General features: G+C 40.0%; 1 protein-coding gene across 1 annotated transcript in view; it reads left to right on the forward strand.

Annotated features, from left to right (window-relative positions):
* The window catches only part of LOC122799792 (gamma-aminobutyric acid type A receptor subunit pi), a 930,262-nt gene that overhangs the window by 455,200 nt on the left and 462,896 nt on the right, over nucleotides 1–12,166 (forward strand). The window contains exon 2 of the mRNA XM_044069090.1: nucleotides 8,248–8,382. The gene's annotated coding sequence lies outside the window, so the exon portion shown is untranslated. The remainder of the gene's footprint in view (nucleotides 1–8,247; nucleotides 8,383–12,166) is intronic.

Genomic DNA, 12,166 nt, shown 5'->3' on the forward strand with positions numbered 1-12,166 from the left:
CAATGACCCAATGACTGAAGTACAAACAGCGTTCTGCCTCACAGTGGGGTTCCCAGTGGGAGTGGGTATGCACCATGGTTCACCTCTGACCCATTGCTGTTCATACTGCTGATGGATTATATTAACAAACAGGCTGGAGGTGATAGATCAACAAAGTTGCTGTATGCAGAAAATATGGCATTACAGGCACTCTGAGCAAGAACTTCAGCAAAGGTTAGGGGAATGGAATTCAAAACTGAAGGCATGTGGGATGAAAATGAGTACAGATAAGACAGTTGTAATGGCAGCAAATGGCAGAGTTCAGAAGAAGCTAAGAACTGAGATAGAAGGGAAAATAGTGGAGCAGGTTAACAACTTCACGTAGCTGGTAGGGGTGGTTATAGAGAATGGAAGTCTGAATGTCACGTAGCTGGTAGGGGTGGTTATGGAGAATGGAAGTCTGAATGAGGAGGGGAAAGCAAGAATCACATGGGCTGCAGCCAACTGTCATGGGATGTCAGGTGTAGTATATGATACAAAAATGCTAAAGAAGCTGAAAAGTAAATTGTACAAAACAGTGGTGTGGCCAGTACTACTGTATGATACAGAAACCGTGGCAGTAAATGCAGAGCAATTGAGAAAGCTAAAGGTGATGGAGATGAAGTGCCTGAGACTGGTGGTAGGGTGCACACTGTGGGACAGATGAAGAAATGAGGACATAAGAGCAGATGCAAAAGTAGCTCCAGTTGCAGTAAAATCAAAGAACAGATTATGGTGGTTTGGGCACATGTTCAGAAAAGCAGAAGACAATCTGGTAAAGAAGATTTGAGACAGACTGGAAGAAGGCAAGAGGAAACAAGGGGATCCATCACAGAGGTGGACGGATTGTGTGAGAGATCTGTTAACAGTCAGGCATGAGTGTAGAAGAAGGCCGGAGAGTGGCACTGAATAGAGAGATATGGTGACAAGTAACATGGCACCCCAACTCCATGTAGAAAATGGGAAAAAGGGGGTTGGTGATGATGATGAAGAAAGAAAAAGAAATAATAAAGGAAGAGAAAATGCTAGAAGAAATGGCAAAATTGGAAGGAGGAGGCAGAAATAGACCCCAAGGGAAGACTAGGTACAGGAAGAAAGACAGGAGGAAGCACAGGAATATAATTGAAGGGGTTCAGTTTCCTAGAGGAAAAAGCTAGTGAGCAGCTAACATTAAGGGTAGAAAAGACACCCGTCACACAGGAGGTGAGTGATTATTTACTGTTCGTTGCACATAGCTGTTGTTGTGAAGTATTAGAAAAGACACCCGTCACACAGGAGGTGAGTGATTATTTACTGTTCGTTGCACATAGCTGTTGTTGTGAAGTATTAGAAAAGACACCCGTCACACAGGAGGTGAGTGATTGTTTACTGTTCATTGCACATAGCTGTTGTTGTGAAGTATTAGAAAAGACACCCATGACACAGGAGGTGAGTGATTGTTTACTGTTCATTGCACATAGCTGTTGTTGTGAAGTAGTAAACTTTTCACCTGTTAAAATAATTTGCAGAGGCCTGAAGCAATTAAACTTGCATGAACTACCCAACTATATAACATACACACAATTTATTACTGCACACAGTCTTGTACATGCACCAAAAAATGCCCATCACTAAAAGATACCCTGCAGCACTGCTCTCTGGGTACAGACTGTTGCTCAGCTAATAAGCTCTTTGTAGTCAGAATAAAGTGTACTAACTCAACAGGTGTTTCAGAACACTCCCATTAGGTATTTAAAGTCTGAACACCATCCCAACATACCTAAAACAGGCCATGAAACTTCCCACTTTCAAGCCCTTAATAAAGCCCTTAATCATGCATATGCTTCTTACCCGAGTAACCCCATTTTCTTTCATCAGGTCACACTCCCCAATCCTTTATAACCTCTCTCTCCTTCTGCACCACAAACATTTCTATCACTGCTCTTCAATTTCCTCGCTCCCTTAATCTTTGCCTTACATTTTAATTCCTTTCTGTCCTTTGCATTTCATCCCTCTCCTTCAAATATTCTCCACTGCTCTCTTGTAACCAGGTTCAATGTCAGTTAAGTACCCTAATGTTCTTACTCCCGTTATCTTGGCTCCAATGTCAGAGGTTCAATGTCAGGTAAGTACCCTAATGTTCTTACTCCCGTTATCTTGGCTCCAATGTCAGAGGTTCAATGTCAGGTAAGTACCCTAATGTTCTTACTCCCGTTATCTTGGCTCCAATGTCAGAGGTTCAATGTCAGTTAAGTACCCTAATGTTCTTACTCCCGTTATCTTGGCTCCAATGTCAGAGGTTCAATGTCAGGTAAGTACCCTAATGTTCTTACTCCGTTATCTTGGCTCCAATGTCAGAGGTTCAATGTCAGTTAAGTACCCTAATGTTCTTACTCCCGTTATCTTGGCTCCAATGTCAGAGGTTCAATGTCAGTTAAGTACCCTAATGTTCTTACTCCCGTTATCTTGGCTCCAATGTCAGAGGTTCAATGTCAGGTAAGTACCCTAATGTTCTTACTCCCGTTATCTTGGCTCATTAGCCAAACAATGTCTCTCTGTCTTCTAGCTTTAACTGCTATTTGTCAACTAATTTTTTGCACTCCTTACCTCACTTTTATTTATTCCTAACATCTGTACTCTAACGCTCCTTCTCCATACCTTATAAGTCATAGCTAACGTCTGCTTGTTACATATATTATTGCAGGTGAACTCTTTGTATACTAAATGTTTTATGCTCAGAATTCAATATAATGTATAATATCACCACAGAAGAAACACTCGTTTTATCATTGTACAGTGTCAGTGCATAACACTTACCTGTTTGTATCTTGAAGTCTTAAGAACTATGTATATATTGTATTTGTCTAAAAAAATTGTTTTGTCATGAGTATCTTACATATAGATCTGTGGCGCGTGCGATAACTGCGTAACACTACAGTGCAAATAGCTAGTTAGGTAGGGGTTCTAAACTCAGTCCTGGCAAATGTAAACATGTTTGTGTTGTGTGTTTGTAGCTTAAACATTAACCCAGAGACTGCCCATGCTGCGGAATAGCCTTCCCATACATGTCAAGCAGAGCACCTCACTGTCCTTTTTAAAGAGAAATCATGATGAGTGGATGGGAAATAGAAAGTTCACCCCGAGGATCACTCCAGTGGCTCTACTTGATAGATGCACTGGAAACTAATGGCAACATGATGCCAAGGTACTTCTAAGGGCTAGGCTTGTAAAGGCTCCATGGCCATTGGCCTGGTATACACCTATGAAGCTTTTCTCCCCTAGTCTTTAGTGAAAATGGGCTCTGCCCAGTCAAACTTTCCCAACATCATCATCATCATCATCTTTCGGCTTTTCCCGTTAGGGGTCGCCACAGCGGATTATCTCTTTCCATTTCTTCCTATCCTCTGCATCTTGCTCTGTCACACCAACCGCCTGCATGTCCTCTCTCACCACATCCATAAACCTTATCTTAGGCCTTCCTCTTTTCCTCTTACCTGGCAGCTCCATCCTTAGCATCTTTTTCCCAATATACCCATCATCCCTCCTCAGCACATGTCCAAACCAATGCAATCTCATCTCTCTTGCTTTGTCTCCAAACTGTCCAACATGAGCTGACCCTCTAATATACTGATTCCTAATCCTATCCATCCTAGTCACACCGAGTGCAAATCTTAACATCTTTAACTCTGCCACATCCAGCTCTGACTCCTGCCTTTTTGTCAATGCCACTGACTCCAACCCATATAACATAGCTGGTCTCACTACCCTCCTGTAGACCTTCCCTTTCACTCTTACTTGTACCCGTCTGTGACAAATCATTCCTGACACTCTTCTCCACCCATTCCACCCTGCCTGAATTTTCTTCTTCACCTCTCTTCCGCATTCACCATTACTCTGAATTGTTGATCCCAAGTACTTAAACTCGTCCACCTTTGCCAACTCTACTCCCTGCATCCTCACCATTCCTCTACCCTCCCTCTCATTTACACACATATGTTCTGACTTAGCCCTGCTGACCTTCATTCCTCTGCTCTCTAGAGCATATCTCCACCTCTCCAGAGTCTCCTCAACCTGATTCCTACTCTCACTACAGATCACAATGTCATCTGCAAACATTATGGTCCACGGGGCCTCCTGTCTAATCTCATCTGTCAACCTGTCCATCACCAATGCAAATAAGAAAGGGCTCAGAGCTGATCCTTGATGTAATCCCACCTCCACCTTAAACGGATCTGTCACTCCTACTGCAGTCCTCACCACTGTCACACTACCCTCGTACATATCCTGTACCACTCTTACGAACTTCTCTGCCACTCCTGACTTCCTCATACCATACCACAACTCTTCTCTAGGCACCCTGTCATATGCTTTCTCCAAGTCCACAAAGACACAATGCAACTCCTTCTGACCTTCTCTGTATTTCTCCAATAACACTCTCAGAGCAAACATTTCATCTGTACTGCTCATGCCTGGCATGAAACCATACTGCTTTTCACTAATCATCACCTCCCTTCTTAACCTAGCTTCTACTACTCTTTCCCATAACTTCAAGCTGTGACTGATCAATTTTGTCCCTCTATAGTTACTGCAGCTCTGCACATCACCCTCATTCTTAAAGATAGGTACCAAAACACTTTTTCTCCACTCCTCAGGCATCCTCTGTCTTTCCAAAATTTCATTAAACAATCTAGTTAAAAATTCCACTGCCATTTTTCCTAAGCACCTCCACGGTCCCAAGCCCGGATAACTGGGGAGGGTTGCGTCAGGAAGGGCATCCGGCATAAAAATTCTGCCACATCACTTATGGCGCAAAAATTTCAAACTTTCTCAACAAAGACAAATAAATAATATATAAGTAAATAATAAAACTTTTGAGACATTAGCAGCTACTCCTGTATGCTCAAACATTTGGGCTTTCTCCTGCAATATTTGGGACCAAACTCAACCTGTGTAAATAGCAGTATAAGCTGAAATTCAGCCACTGTCTCAGCAGGTTGATCTGATATCTCATAAGCATCATCCACCTGTTTACACATCTTTCCTTTGTTGTTCTTACACTTTTATGTTCTTCCACTATTATGTCTCAATACTTTATAAAGAAAGCAAGAATCATGGATCACCATGGAATATTAGAGCCACTGGTTAAATGCAAGTATTCCTTTCTAAGGAGAGAGGGAGAGGACATGTACTGCAAACCTGACGAGACTGCACAATTTTCAGCATGAAAGTCAAAGATTATCTCTGATGCTGTTTAAAAGAGAATACAGTATACATTCCCTGAGGTACTAAACAGCTTCAGGGCTGTATACGTTTTCAAACTAAACAAACAGACTCCAAAACAAAACAAAAAAAATCAAAGTTGCATATTCTCCTTCAATGGAAATATCATGTCCCCTGATAAAAGGCAGTTTTCTCTCTGAACTGCAGGAACTAAGCAATCTTACTTTTTTGTATTGAAGTTCTGTGGACATATGGAAAAACAGCAAAAAAACTATACTTGTTTTACACCTATTAGTGAATAAATTAATTTAATTGCAGTAGGTTCCAGTAAACTGTTTTACAGAATAAAAATTCATTTTCAGTAGATGTTGTCGTTTTTCAGATTATATCAGGTGTCATCATTAGTTAATGACTGGATCCTATGAAAAACCCACATAAAACATTCTCTCTCACCTCTTAGTATTCATCCACCATTTCCTCCTTTTCTGTCCTTCTGCCAGATTCTTAGCTCTTTGGGTAATGCTGATATTAATTAATGATACCCTGTTTAAATGTGGTATATTTGCTGATTACTTGCATACCTCTGTTACCTGCGTTCTTCATGTAATGATTTTTTCAGACCTTTTCTCCCTGCAGAAAGTTTCATAGCTCATTCCATGATGTTGCTCTTAATTAAGAATACTCTTTTTGCATTTTGAATATTTTCGATTACTTGTATACCTCTTTATTATTTTCTTTATGTAATATTGGAATTTTTCTGGAGCTTTTCTTACAGAACTCCATTGAAAAGGGATTTCTGCCCTGTCAGACTATCCCAGTAAAGATATGTAATAAACAAATGTAATAATTAAATAACAATTGCGAATAATATGACCCAATACAGATAACAAGTCCAGGAAGTGGCAGAAGAATTAAAACTAGTGATGAAAAATATAAGAATGAGACAAACTCCACTGCCATGTAAATGTTATGGCTGTTCATAAACTCAGTGCAATAAACTTTGAGATTGGAATGTATTTGTATGTGAATTCACAAATCCATTGCCATTTTTAATACAGCTCTGTACCTCTCAGTTGTCCATATTTCTGCAAAATGTCCAGATTTTTGCTTCATATACTTAGTCTGTTCCTCATAAAAGCTGTGTTTTACAGGCAAATCGTTGAGGGCTGAAGTCACTAAAAATGGCATACGTTTGAGTTTCAGACTTCACATCCTTCAGAAAATGCATGCAGACACAAATCATGTTATTGTAGCAACTTTCTAAGTGTAGAAGAGAAATATTTAAAATTTTTCCCTATTTTTGGACCTTTGCCCCACCCCACCCCCTTTATTTTAAGCTTTGTCTAGATTTCTTATTCTAAGAAACTGAACGGTACTCCTACCTCAAGAGAGTATTCCAGAAATTAGGGATGTCTGTCTGATCTCATGATAATATCATAATATATGGTTGAAATTATTTTCTAAGTTGAAAGTTCTAATATTTCAAGCAATTTCCAAGCATGTGGGAGACACGTGAGAGATGCCACAAGATTATGAGAAATATTTTCAAATTTTAATTAACTTTATGTTGAATACTGGCATAACTAAGCTAATAGACAGACATATGCCATTGGAATAAAGGGATTATTAAATTATTGACCAAAAATTGTTAGGATTTGTATTTGTTAAAGTTAATAAACATATTCACTTATAAACTAGCTTTAGTTTATATGACTGTTAAAATTCTTACTAAAACTTGTTTATTAATAAAAAGGCATGAGACCAGAGAATTATTCTGCAAAGTCTATATTTTCTTCTCTAGTTATTTTAATTTTACTGAATGGTGGCATTGTCTTTACTAAAGGCATTTGTTTTGTATGTAAAACCCAAGAGGCTGCTTAAACTGAGGAACTGAATTCACATTTTCTTTACATCACAGAAGGTGCTGACAGAAATTTGATCACAGACTCAGAAAAAATAACTTCCTTAGCCAAACTGATGTAGCTTCTGTCAGTTTTTTTTTTTTTCAAAGGTTCTACAAATTCTGCTTTATAGTGCAAATATGTTGCTACAGTAAACTGTGGGGCAAGGTCTATGAAGGACTTTGTAAGGCAATTATGGGTCTAGCATGTGGGTATGTTTCTGTGTAAGTGTTGTCATGTATGACTGTGTCTGCATCAGATACCTCTTACAGAACTTGAAGGCCACTTCAGTAATGAGGTGTATCCTTTTTTTTTCCTGAGGTACCGCAGTTATGGAGTTGATTTACATAGAGCAGGGTTTCAGACAAAATTTGCCTGCAGTTGTGGGGGGTCACAGATTCTATTCTGCATAGAAAAATGCACTACGGAGTGTGGATGCACTACCTGACACACACACACATGCACACATGCACACACACACTCACACACACACACACACACACACACACACACACACACACACACACACACACAAATGTTTTCTCTTTTGTGAATGTAATCTTTTTTTTTTTTTTCATCTGTTTTACTGTTAATGAATTGCAGATTCAGATGGGCGGGTATGGCAAACTGCAGTCCGGCCCATTAATATTAATTCATACAATATGGTCATAAAGAAACAACCTGCTCACATGTTCCATCAACAATGTTGAAGCCAAAAAAAATGGCAGCCAAAAAGTACACGTTTGGGCTAAACATAACTGAAACTGCAAAATGTATATAAGCTTTCATGCAGACAACGTGGTTAAATAAAGTATAATGACTGTTACAGAATTCTGCACTTCTTTCACAAAGGTCAGTATGCATCGTAAATGCAAAGTAGGATAAATATTGTATTCATTTCAGAGTTATGGATTCAAAGAGGATATTAAAGTGTCAAATTGTGAAATTAGACTAGGCCAACACCATGTAATAAGATTTTAACATTTGGTTTTCTTACAAATAAAGACATGTACATTTATAACATATTTGTGGTTGTCCCTTATTTTATAACTGTTTTCATAAGTTACAGATTACTTAAATATTATTGCTAAAATGCAAGCATTTGTGTTTATTTTCTCTTCCTCTACAGTTATATCCTTCAGGAAAGGAATCATCATATAAAATATACCACTGTGGATATTCTTAACACATCTGAAAAAAAAACTGTCAAAAATAACTGAGACCAAACTTACTGATACGTCATCAGGGACAGAAAAAATAGAAGGTAAGTGTTATGGGGGTTCTTTAAAGCAGGAATATCAAATGTATTGGCCTAAATGCATCAGTCAGAAAGTGACAGACTGGATACATGAGCGATAACCATCTAGGTACTGGTCCCTTCAGATCCTGTCCCACTAGCAAATCTGAATAATAAACATTTTTGAGAATCCAAATGGCAGGACAGAGAGCAAAAAGTGAAAAACACTGCCTATGCCCTACAAAGAAATGGTGCTGAGGGAAATAAGGAAGCCTTCTCAGTCTGATGCATTCTCTGACAGCTTATATTCATTTCAAAAACTGAAAACAGCCACTTAGAAAGCTTCTTCCATAAATTAGTTTACTGTCATTCCATAGCCTTTCATATGCCGTATTGTTTCTTATATCCAGCTATTCTTTCATAAATTCAGACTTTTCTAGAAAGGACAGCATGCATAATCTGCAAAAGAAAAGTACACAAATATGCTTGCTAAAACATTTTGTGATATGAAAACCTGCAAAACTCTTAAAGCAATAATTATATTAAATATTAGGAAATGGTATCACATATATGACAAAATGGTTGGTGTGGCACCTGGATTACAACGTTGCTGCTACAACAGTTCTTTTCCAAATTTAAGCTTTTGTGTCATTAATTTGCATGCATTCAGCTTTTGCCGATGTAATATGTAGCCCATTTTTAATGAGAAGACCTTAGTGGGCCAGAAGAGCATATTTATGTTGTTTAATGGAACCGCTCCCAAAAACAAAAACAAAAAAAAAAACAGAAAAAGTGTGTTTTTGTTGTTACTGTACACTGCAAATGCATTAGAATCACTCTAAGTATGTTTTTGTTGTATTTTAATTTCTTATACACCAAAATGGACATCATGTGGACTGAAAAACCTGATGTGATTTTGTATCTCTGTTTCATTGTCTTCCTCCCAGAATGGAACTTGAGTCTCTGTAATACGGCACAGCCTAGCCATCATAAATGAGTGGGTTCCCTTCATTTAGTCATGGTGACAGTATTGTTACTCATTGGCTTTTATGAAAGCAGAGTCAACATTTCTATTTAACTGAATTACTCTTCTATGTGCTTATTGTAAGCTTATAAAAACATATTTGTTCCACATACATTTTCTTCAGCACAAAACAGATGAAAATCCATCTGTAGTCCTTAAAAGATTCCATACCTTCACATCTTGACACTTTTAGGATCTATTCATTCATCAGAGACTGACTGTTGTCACATCAAAGAACTAGCGAGTGAAAGCACAGCCACTTGTAATTATGGATACTGTGCTTACTTTTGTAGTTTTGTGGATAAAAGCAGAGCTTCAGTGGCAAATATGAGACATTTCCCAGTTTTATAAGGTGCTATAGTATAACTCATCCTTATCACATGAAGACTTCAGGAAAAATAACTCTACAGAAAAAACTAGTTTCACTTTAGCTGTTTCTAGCATTTTACTGACCCCAGACAGACACATTCTAAGGCTGCAAAATTATGGATGGCACACCTGTCACCCCTGGGCTTTCGGATATTGGCAAAGGCTCTTGCCACCCCCATAGTGCCTTTTTTAGGCAAGTCTCAAAAGACAAACCCACCTCCATAGGTATCACAAGGGATAAGAAACTCAGAGTAATGCTACTCAATGCCAGAAGTCTAAACCTCAAGATGCACACATTCGAAACTCTCCTTAGCATGGAGAACATCGATATCTGTGCAGTAACAGAAACCTGGTTCAAGGCTCCCGAGAGCACCCCAGCACTACCAGGTTATACCTCATACCATGTTTTTCGGCCCCAAAACTTGGACCGAACCACAAAAGGAGGGAGAGTATCAATATTCGTCAAAGATACCCACACCTCCAGGTTGGTGGCACAGCATGAAGCATCAGAGACTATCCATGTGCAACTAACAGTGGGTAAAACTGCCTTCCATTTTATAGCCTGCTACAGACCACCCTCCCAAACCAGGAACCCCACTCGGCCTTCCTGAGAACACTGGAAAATATGAAGGTCTCTCCAAACACCATTATATTGGGCAACTTCAACTACCCAAACATAGACTGGGAGCATTACTCTAGCTCCAACACCCTAGCCCAAAGGTTCCTAGAATTTATAAACTCAAATGCTATGGAACAGCTTGTTACCACTCCCACAAGAGGGGAAAACATACTGGACCTGATCATCACCAACATGGGGACTCTATGCTCCAGACCAGAAGTGTATCCCTCACTGGTAAGATCAGACCATAAACTAATCTCACTAGATATTCACATCCGACCCCAGCCCCTGCCCAGAAAACCACAGTGAAAAACTTCTCTAAAGCAAATTTCACACTCCACAAAACCGTGGTGGAATCCTTCAAAGCCCCGGGTCTGTGAAAATATGGCCCAGACCGCAGAATCCTTTATAAACGCATTCTATGAACACCTTCAGGAATGCATGGATCATGCAATCCCAAACAAAACCAAGACCCAATCCTCCAAAGGCAGGCATCCTGTCTGGTGGACCCCAGCCATAAACAAACTATACAATAGAAGGAGGAAGCTACTACATGATAGAGCAAAATCCCAAAAAGGGAAGGCATCTCTGATCAGTATTAGCAAAAAACTACGGGCACTCATAAAATCGTCTAAGGCCATCTTCGAGAGAAAAATTGCACAGGACACTAAGGATAATCACAAGGCTTTCTTTAGTTATGTTAGGAACCTGGGTGGGAATTCCCAGATATACTCAGAATTAGTCCAAAATGACAAAAAATACACTGAACCCACAGACATTGCCAACATCCTAGCTGACAGGTTCAGCGCAAACTTCTACCCCCCTTCCCCACCAAAAGGGCAAATATCTATCCCAGCAGAGTGCTGTCCCCCTGACATCTCAGATGCTCAGGTAAGAGCTGCCCTCTCCAAAACAAAAAACACAGCATCAATGGGACCAGACGGTGTCCCGAGCTGTGTCCTACATGAACTCCAAGAAGAACTAAACCTAAACATAAAACTACTGTTCAATCTCAGCCTTACTACAGGATATGTACCCAAAGAGTGGCGTACAGCAACAGTGGTCCCTCTCCACAAAGGTGGTGCCTCAACGGATCCTGGAAACTATTGCCCCATAAGGCTGACTAGCTTGGTCTGCAAAGCTATGGAAAGGATCATCATGGACCTCATAAATAAAGATATTGGGGACCTACAGACACTGGATCCTACCCAGTTCGGCTTTGTTAAGGGCAGATCCTGCCTCTTAAACCTGATCGATTTCTTTGAAACAGTCACCAAGGCCATTGACGAGGGGAAGGTGGCCACACGGCCTACCTGGACCTCGCAAAAGCCTTCGATGCAATACCCCACTCGGGCATTATAGATAAGCTCACCAGCTTAAATATAAACCCCTATGTCACTAGATGGGTTGCAAACTGGCTCAAGGACAGAACCCACATGGTTAGAATTGCTGGAGCCATGTCAGACTCCAAACCAGTTACAAGTGGCGTCCCACAAGGCTCAGTCCTGGGACCTCTCTTGTTCGGTATATATTTCTCGGAGGTACAGGCCAACATGGAAGGACTGTGGCTGACCAAGTTCGCAGATGACTGCAAACTGGGCACCATAATAGACTCTCCAGCCGATACAAGCATCCTACAAAAGGGCCTCATAGAAACAGACAACTGGTGCCAGAGCCATGGCCTCAAGCTAAATGCCAAAAAGTGTATAGTCATCCCCTTCGGCAAAAACAAAGTGCCCACAAATTACCACATAGATGGTAATCCATTAAGTTGGGGACCCAAGCTGATAGCAATCTCT

Source organism: Protopterus annectens, chromosome 4.part0, assembly GCF_019279795.1.
Source record: "Protopterus annectens isolate FY-2018-M chromosome 4.part0, PAN1.0, whole genome shotgun sequence".
NCBI classification, from domain to species: Eukaryota; Metazoa; Chordata; order Ceratodontiformes; family Protopteridae; genus Protopterus; species Protopterus annectens.